The sequence below is a fragment of the Anopheles darlingi genome, chromosome 3 (assembly GCF_943734745.1).
Source record: "Anopheles darlingi chromosome 3, idAnoDarlMG_H_01, whole genome shotgun sequence".
Lineage (NCBI taxonomy): Eukaryota > Metazoa > Arthropoda > Insecta > Diptera > Culicidae > Anopheles > Anopheles darlingi.
In genome coordinates this window covers 51,436,046-51,446,081 of record NC_064875.1, presented here as the reverse complement: position 1 = coordinate 51,446,081, position 10,036 = coordinate 51,436,046, and positions in this window count along the sequence as shown.

Here is a 10,036-nt window from a genome sequence, read left to right as displayed (position 1 = left end):
TCACTCTCGATCTCGCGAGCGCCACACGCGCCCGGCCACGCGATCGTGCCGTTGCTCTCTCTTTCTCTCTCTTTCCGAGTGGTGCCCAGGATCTTCTTCTTCTGCTGCAGCAGAACTCGGCGGCTTTCGATGGAAGGGGCCAACCGGGCGCTCGATCGCTCGACGAGATCGTGATGAGTGAGAGTGATCGAGCGCTCGCTCGATCCGTGGCCGGGCTATCGCTCGGGAGTGTATATGTTGCTGGTGGCTGTCGGCTCCGCTTTCGCTTTCGCTGAAGAACACTTCTCTGCGCTTCCTCTGCGGTGGGCCGGGCGGCGGCCCAACCAGAGGCGTGATGTGTCCAGAAGAAACACACTCCAAAAAAAAAATAATCCAGAAACGAGGAAATGCCATCTTGCGTCAACGTTGGTCTGGTTTTCTTTTCACTTCGTTTTCCATCGATCGAGATCGAGATCGTTTAATTGTTGAGAAACTGTTGCACTGCCGGTGCCAGTGACATTAAGCTCTTCTCGGACGCCCCTTGTATCAATCGCTCAATATCGCATTGGGAAAGATCGAGATCGAAAAAAAGAGCGACGATTCGTTTGGATTGCCAGGTGTTCCGTGACCGGTTGGTGAATAGAATTTCACAACTTGTGCCATCTCCCCCGGGCCGGTGGTGGTCATTGATGGGTTTTTCCGTCGCATGTAAATTAGATTGAAAACTCTAGATCATTCGCCTATTTTAAGCGGACTAGAGAATCTCGCTCTTTGTCTTCCTCTTCCGCTTCTACTTGTTCAAAGAAGGTTTCTAAAAATAATGCTATTGAATCCTGCTTCCTCGCAAGTCTGCTCACAAGCTACTCTGAGGATATAGCTTTCTATAATAGAGCGGCTATAATAGAGACACATATGTTCCAATTTTTCTGTGAATTTCTGCTTCTGTTGATGTTCATTTTCGACAATTCTTTTATTTATTTTTTTTCTGTGATGCTTTTAATATCAAGTACTAACCATGCCCCGAATGCAGCTCAACTTCGGTGATCTGACGAGAACCAGTGTTTCCAGCATGGTACGATTGTTGGCAAGGCTGAGGAGTCGTCGCTTCGTCTATCAACGTAAGCTCACTACGCATTTCGCTCTATCAACGTAAGCTCACTACTGACATCGACGTACTGAAAAAATTGCTGTAAACAAACGGGTTGACGGATTCCGCTCAAATTTTGCACAATAATCAAGGACAGTTGTACCAACCTAGGAAAAAAACATAACTTGATCCGACAGCCCAGTGAGATTTAAATCGACTATTCCCGGTACTTTCTTGACAGAATGTGTGTCGCTGCCACCTTCCAATTGCAAACGCAAACAAACGCATCGACATCGCTTTCGATTACCCTCTGGTCAATCTGGCCGATTGAACACACAAGATCGACCCGCCTGACTGCCAACACTTCATAACTCAAGAGGGCCTTAAGGTGTCTTTAAACCAAGGCGCCTTGATGGTCAATGCACGATCGCAGACCAAGCTCCCAGGTCTATCATTATAAGTCATCCGCAGCCGGGTCCGGTGTGCCTGGCAATCGGCGATCTATCGCCATCCAGAGCCCACGGTAGTGATCGCATTAATCATCCTGGCACCGATCGGCCTCCGGTGTAGGCCTACGGGACAAGTACACGCCACGATCGCGATCACGCGCACGCGACGTCAATAAACGAGGAAAACACAAAACACACCTCTTTCCCTTCCTTTTCTCAGAAACCACGCGATCGCGCGATCGCGAGTGAATCCCTTCGTAAAAGGGCTAAGGGAAACGCGCGTTCCCCCTGGTGACGGTGGCTCACCTAATTTGATCGGACGCATAATTTCGTCTCGAAAGGGCTGGAAGCGTCGGCTTCGTGATCGATCATTAAGTGTGTGCGAGCGAGAGGGGGGCGCGTGCCGCCAATCAGCCAATTCGTGGTCTAAAGGGCGCTTTCAGGGTGTGTTGCTACCGAGCTAACGTTTGCTTGTGTTGTTTTTGGTGACATTTGGGGGCTAAGCAATGGAAGCGCGAGTTGCGTAAGCTTTTGTTTGGATGGATTAGATAAGATTTACCGAGATGAAACGCGTAGCGCAGGGATCTAAATACCTATTTTGGAAGACAAATGACCCTATATGGTGGGTGAGAACTGACCGAATCTCTCTGCGTAAATGACCATCTCGGACCAATCTAGTCCATCCACCCATCATGTGCCATATACCGAAGGACGACGATGCTGTTACTGCTGACCTAGAGTTGGTTGAATGTGGAGCGATCACGATCATCTGCCTGATCCGTTTATGGCCATCCGCCTCCTTTTTGGCGACCGAGGATTTCGTTAATGTGTGAAAGCAATAAAGGTTTCGCGAGCGTATTTACTGCCGCTACTATCATCGTCTGATGAAGGCTCCCGTATATCCGATAATATTATACAAATTAGTGCACGGGATTGGGAGGGCAGTTGGGACACCGATGTGTGTGCGCTGGTGGCCCAACCTTGCGCGCGCACACACACACATACACACCCAGGCGCGCATTCACACCTAATTCAAATGTCAACCAGCTGGTTGACGAGTGAGTCAACGAAGGAGTTTCGCAAAAACGACTTCTTTTTCTTCTTCACTCATCATCAGCGAGCGTCATCGTGAAGCGAGAAGGCCAGCCTCACCTTTAGCTGTGGAAGAGAGCACAAGCAGCATACAATGCGGCGTCCGTCTGTCCGTGGTGCTAGATTCAATGAAAAACTGGAAAATGGATTCCCAATCTATCTTCCGTCTACTCGAAGACTCAATTAAGGGTCATGCAGGTCCCGTCCGGTGGTCACTTTCTTCCGTGAATCTCCGAACGGAAAAGCCAATCCGGTGTGTCTGTGTGTGTGTGTATGCCACCGGTGGTCCTTCTGCTGCTACCTAAACGTCAGAGGGCACGTCATCGAGCTGACATTGATGAGCCCCAACCGCAACAGCAACCTTTGAACTGGTCACTCGGCAGGACAGGGCTTACGGCATCGCCGGTGCTCTTCCTTTCGCCAGCATATTCCCAACGCCCGGGGAATGCGCGGATCACTTTCGCGATCGTTTCGCGATCTTCGTGTGCGATAAAATCTAAAGCGAAAACTCCCCGGTGCTGCTTGCTCAATCGGTCGATCTTTACCATTACCACGGATCACAATGTGGGGTCCGTTTGTGGAGCGTAGGATAGGAGGTTATCGTTTCGAATGAACGGGATGCCCGTCCCCAAACCTGGCAACCTTGAGCTAGTCGCGGACCCCAAAAATCTGTTCGGGGGCCCACCGAACGCCGTTAACTAAGACACGCATCGTGCTCCTCGCAGCCACCCTCGGTGATTTGCATGTTGCACACTGTGCACACACGGTTCATCGACATCCCCAAAAAAAGGGGGGATCGCCACAGCGAGCTCGAACTTGACAGACTAGACTCGATTCGATTCGATTCGGTTCGATCGATCGGTTCGAAGAAGAGCAGTAGGAGGAGGAGGAGCTTTCTCGCGTGAAAATTTACACATCCGCCTCGCCGCCTCACATTCGGGACAATGGTATGCGAACGGTGGTGCACATCGGTACCGCACCACCACCATCCGAAATGTCAAACGGGGTCTCTGCATAATCCACTAAAAGGCGATCATCAGCAGCACGGTGAGAAACGAAACAAAAAAAAACACAACAACTGAAACTGCGGCCACCCGCGAGGGAAAGATGCTGCCATCTGCATGCGTGCCTGTGTGTGTGTGCGAATGACCTGCTTTTTATGCTAATTCAACATCGCTCCCACCACATCAAATGGACTCATCTGCCAGGAGATGCCAGGAGGAGGTTCGATCCCCGTTCGATCCACGGTTGATCCCGTCCGGGACAAACATGGTGCATGGGGAGGAGCAGAGCTGAGCGGTGCGGGACACAGAACTTGTTTGATTTATTTCGAAAACCCACATAACCCACATCTCGCGCCTCGCGGCCAGGCAGGTGACCGCAACCCGGTGATGGCGGTGGCGGCAGCGTGCGACGATAAGCGGCAAACTTTCGGTTTTCTTTCATCCATTTGCATTAGAAATGGAGTCCCTTCTTCTTCTCCTCCTTCTGCACATCCTCCACTGTCCAGATGAATTGATTTTCCCGTTTTCTTTTTGTTTGTTTGTTTGTTTGCTTGTTTGCTTGTTGTTTAGTGGCCAATGGACAAAAAAGGTGGAAGGCCCATAGCCGTGGTTTGTTGCGCGTCGCAATCATTCATATCACTTCGCATGTGTTCGGTTGATGGTGCCAGGGAGTATCGTTGTGTTCAAGGCAGGGAGGATACAAAAAGAGGCTAGGCTGTACGGTGACGAAATTTGAAAAACCGTTTGGTGGCCGACCGTGACTTTTCGGAATGAATGAAGCGATCGGAACGCTGACCATTTGATGGAAAGCTGCCATTTGGACAATCTCGAAATACGATTCCCAGCCGAACCGAAGATGCTGTTCGAAGATGGCAGATCCCATAAAGTGCCTCATAAAATGTGGAAAATACATTTTACCTGAGCTAACTCGGTATTCGCCATTATCGTAAGCACCATGACGTTAATTCGTGACCAAAAAAGGATGGTACCATTCTGTGAGTGAGCTGTTGGCGAAATAGTCTAGGCACGAAATAGTCAAATTATAATATTTGAAGAGTATTAGGTATAATGTATAGGAAATGTTTAAAACCCATGCAAAAGTAAAGTTCTAGTGAAGTTTTTCTGAAATATTCCTTTTTATTCTGATCCGATTGAAATTGGGCGCAGGAACATTTGAGGTACAATAATCAAGTTACAAGCTAAAATACTTACAAGATTTCCAGATATGAAGTGAAAATCGTAATTTTGTAATCATATTGCTTAGTAATCGACAGAAATGCATTAGACATTGATATTTCTGATTAATGTTTATCAACAAAATATCCATAACTTTATTGTAATATTTACTATTATTATTAGACACCATAAAATTGTAAAATTACCAAGAAAAGAATTGTAAAACTTCAATTGAATAGGAGTAATGCCATTGAAGTTATTTACCGAGTTTGAAATCATTATTTTTGAAAACAATGCTTTAACGTTCAGCGTTGCTCACAATCATGTACGACACACAACACGATCGAGGAACACTAGATTAGAAAATAGACCTAAATCGTTCACCGGAACCTCGATTATGGCGACCGACAGTTGCGTTGCAAATCTTTTCCGGGTGCAGATCCTTCAACCGGCGATCGCTAACCTTGATCAAACGCACAACATAACGCATGCTTCGGACCAGACCATTTCCAGTTCCTAGCACCGGCAGTTGCGTGCGGTGCTTTCCTAAGCAAGGTAGCAAGCATAATTGCGATCGGCCACGCACACCACGCACAGATCGGACCGATCTCGTTTAACTCGTGGTAACTCTCATCGATCTCGCGAAGCTGGAGCATTTCCGTCTCTTTCATAGGCAAACACTGCAATCAAGTTGTTAAACACTTGAACGCCAGAAAGGTAAACAACGTGTGCGCGTGCACCAAGTGCCGGACTTCAAGCTGGTTAGCGGTTTAAAGCGGATGGTTCGAGCAGAACATTACCGTCACGTCACGTCGAGAGAAACCGACGAGAGTTGGCCCCCCTTATTTGTCGGATCATTTCCTCTTCATTACGAATCAATCTGCCACGCACGGCACGTACACACACACACGTTTGACACCGAATCCGACAATGGATGACACCTCATCTGCATCGGCGAAACGCGATGGCACTCCGTCCACGGTTGGGGCTTTTCGACCTGATTTCACGATTCGTGCGAAATTTCTTTCCCCAAAAGGTGAGAGAGTCTGGGCCGATGACCTACAGAATGCATCGGCCTGCAATGGCCGAACACGGCCAAACGGAGAGCGCTGCCCATTTGTCACGAGTTTTTGGGAGCATTCCTTTGCTTTGCAATCGACTCATTTGCAAGTCCAAACCCGATATCCTTTTAACCCACTGACATTAGACACTTGCATCAGCAGCAGCAACAGCAGCATCCAGATCGATCGATTTCGCAGAGCCTGTTGCCGGTGTGTGTGTGTGTCCATGATGAGACATAAGACCATCAGTGGCCGTGCGGGGAGGGAGTGGCCACTCGATATGCATCTACGGAAAGGTGAGCGAAAACTAAAGCATAAACGGACCGATTGCGGACCACGGGATTAGTTTGCCCGGGCACAGAACAACAAAACAATCCGTCCCGTACCGTCCCATCCCATCATAAAGTGTAATTACACTAAGCTATGGCTCTCATTATTATGAGTCCCCGAACATTATCTAATCTGCAAAACAACGGCTTGCAACAGCACTGCAGCAGGTCACTTCCATTTCCCGGTTCCCCTCGGCCGAGCAGAGCTCCCTGCATTCCCTGCTGTGAATGTAGGTTTGACCTCCTACGAGGGGCCAAGATGTCACACGATGTGATTCTGTAATCACATTCCCAGCTTGATCAGATAGCACTCTCTCGTGTACATGTGTGTCTGTGTGTGCATGTGTGTGGGAACACACGAACCGGCGTCGTGATAAGTGAGGTTAAGTAACGTCCTTACTATGCGACCTCGCGAGACGAGTCGCTTTGTTCTCGCTCTCGGAAACCTGCGAAACGGTTGTCGAACCAGCGTCCCCGCAGCATGTTGGTAGCTTGCGTTGGTCTACATCTACCCGTCTCGTCGGTACCACACAAGACGACACTCCTTCCGACCACCCGTCACGTCCTCTCACGATTACACGTTACAAGATTGTGTAAAATCGACCAAAAATCCCCCCGCGTATTGGACAATGATCGCGTCAATGATGGTGGTGGTGGCGGCCACGTGGAAATTGCAAAAAAAAACGGTGCAATTGCATCAAGCACCATCCGACCGACCGATTCGGGGACACGATTGCGAGCCAGTGCGCGCGCGCGCCCGCTCGTGCAGTTGATGCACGTGATGCAATCGTGATGCACTCTATTCGATGCACCGAAATGGCGCTGGCACTCGCTGTTAACGCGCATTTTGTGGTTCACTCATCCGCACCGGAGAGAACGGGAGATAAAAGGGACTGTTCCTACCACAATAAAACCACGTTAACCCGCACGTCAAATCATTAGAATGTACGTGCATAGAACATGAGCATTCACCTTTTTCTACCAGCATCATCTGTCTCTGTGTGCGTGTGTGTGTGCATACAGTGCGCATCAATGTTGCAATCGGCACATCGAGCGGCCAAGTGAATGGCCGCAGTTGGTTCGCAATTTGAATGGCCAGTGCCCGGTCGGTCTCACCGCGAATGACCAATCGAACCTTTGAAGACACACATTACAGCGGACGCCGGACCGAGCAGAGAGAGAAAGAGAAAGAAGAACACATTTTCCCATCGAAAACGAGCGGTTCTTTGAGTGATTCTCCGGGTTCATGGCTGCTGCATATGCTGACATGCCAGCGAATGGCCAATGATTGACTTCTTATGACCGAAGGTTCTTTGGAAGTGCCGCTACACGATAACGATGACGAGTTAAAGGTACTTTTAGTAGCTTGTTTTGCTCACGAAGAAAAGTGAATGCGCTGTGTAGGTAGTGAGCAAATGGCGGCAGTTTGCAGCTCGTGATTAGTTCTATGATTTATGCACTCAGCTGATAACTCCCGGTCACCATGGTTTGTCATGCAAATTAGACCACACAAAAGTGCCCGCTCCAATACCGATTGGGTACTGGGCCCACCTACCAACTGCCCATCAGGGCATGACAAGCGACAATGGCGAGAACGATCGACAATGGAAACTTTGCTTGCGCCTTCGCACGGAATCGATCGACAAGATGATGATTTTCCCTTTTTTTGACTTTGGCTGCTGGATGCGGGAAACGCATTAACGTGGTAATAACGCGTGCCTAATGCACCTGTTATGCATGCGCATTGTTCTGTTGTTTTATGCGCCCATTTGGTAAGGCCGAAGAAGGTGGAATCGAATTATTGAATTATCGTGGGAAAGGCAAACCCATTCGTCCTTGGTCGTAAATCACTGCGGCAATCGACTGATCGGTGATCGCTGATCGGCGACCCCGCCCACTAGGGTGGACATCGTCCCTTTCGGTTGATTTATTGATTGAAAAAAAAAATCCATACAAATACAAACAGACACCAGCTGCTAGCTGGTCGATTAAGTAAACGTGTTCCGGTTGGTGGATGGAAAAACTGCTGCTTCTATTATGTAAACTGAAGGGACAGACACGCACACACGCACGCACGCACAGCAAGGGCACACCCGCTGTGCAGTGAGTGTGATTTAATTTCGAATAAATCTTCCGCGTCCCCGGGTGCGGCCAGGATTTGAATGCATTTTAACCGGACCCAACCGGACCACACGACGGATGCCACCCAACGGGCGGTGAAGCGATTTCCAAAATGCATTCAACCCTCATATAGCAGGACCGATAAGACTGAGCAAGATGACACCAAACGGATGACGACCACCGCCGGGGCTCGGGGAGACCTTTAAATTGTAAAACATTTCGGGTACGAAATGCGGCGGCTTGTGCCCACCGGAAACCGGTCACACTGATCACCGGGTGTCGGTTGATCGAAGTTGATTAAGAGAGACCGCGAAACCACGCTGGCTGGCTGGCTGGCTGATGGTTTGTGACGTGGCAGTGGCAGTGTGTCATCGACACGCCATCGACACACCAAGATTCGTTTGCATTCGTTCGGCACTTGCTGCAAAATGCACTTTCGCCGAAAGTATGCCTGGAATGTCACGCGCGCGGTGATGCGCCGGGTGGCAGAGAGCATCTTCTCGCTGCGCCAGAGTGGACTCGAGGATGGTGGATGACTGATGGAGTGTAGCTTTTTTTTTGGGAAGATAATAACCCGGGACTGGCGTAGCCGAATCCAATCATTTTCGATTTTTCGATTGTGTTCGATCGTGTAGTCGGTTGGATGGGGATGCTACTGAAATGCCGTGGTCCAGCAGCCGATGGAAGACAATGAAAACGATACTGAGGTATTGAGTACTTAGTATGATCTAAAGAGCAGTGGTATTTCTTCTTAGTGGCGTCGTGATCTTAAAATAACCGTAATCGTGTCAGTGATCACTAGTGATCTCGTATATTGTCACTTTCTGTTGATTCTTTTCGATTTCGAGAGATGAGGATCGTCTGGCAGAGCTATTACTTGCTGCTTTGGCGAACTGATACCTCGTTGAGCAGAGAGTGTCTGGAAAATAACTTCTTACAAGCAAATGCAAACAAGGAAATGATCTTATCCTCAATCCATCAAAACTCAGGTTAAACCTCATCAGTCTGCTTTCCTTTCATTCCAGCATCTATCAGGGAAATTTCTCAAGAAGGATCTGCTTTTATTAGACTGGTTTGTCAAATTTAAAAGAATAGGTTATATTCGTTCCGTTAATCCAGAGTTCTAGTGATATAGCGACTTTATACCACATTTTATACATTTTGTGGATCGGTTAAATCAATCTCCTCTATAATTCGCCATTTCTATCACTTTTTAAGAAGTTGTTTTCTGTTTTCGTTGCAGAACTTCAAGATCGCATCTCGCTTAAGAACGTTTACCTTCTGATTTTCTATAAGAATCCTTGAATTTTTAGACGATAGACATCATATTGATCGAAAGGAAATAAACTTGCTGATCGAGTTGATCGAACCAAAAAAACAAATGGTTGATAAAATATTAGGCAGTTCGAACAATAATCCCGCAGCATTGAATTGAACCTTTTCCAACCGTAAACCTCATCGACCGAAGAAGACGCATCCATCCCCATGACTGCGCGATGAAAACACGATTTTCTCAGCGAACAACAAAGTGTATGTGCAGTGCATGAACCACGAGCATGAAACAATGAACTGTGGCCCAACACGAACTACCAACCAACTCATTTAAATGCTCGTGCGATCCTCCAACATATAGACATAAACATACACACGGAGTTACGGCGAATGAAAAGGTTTTTCCAAACCATTTCCGGTCCACAGAGGCCACGGGGGTTTCAAGACCTTGTGCCATCAGCTAGCC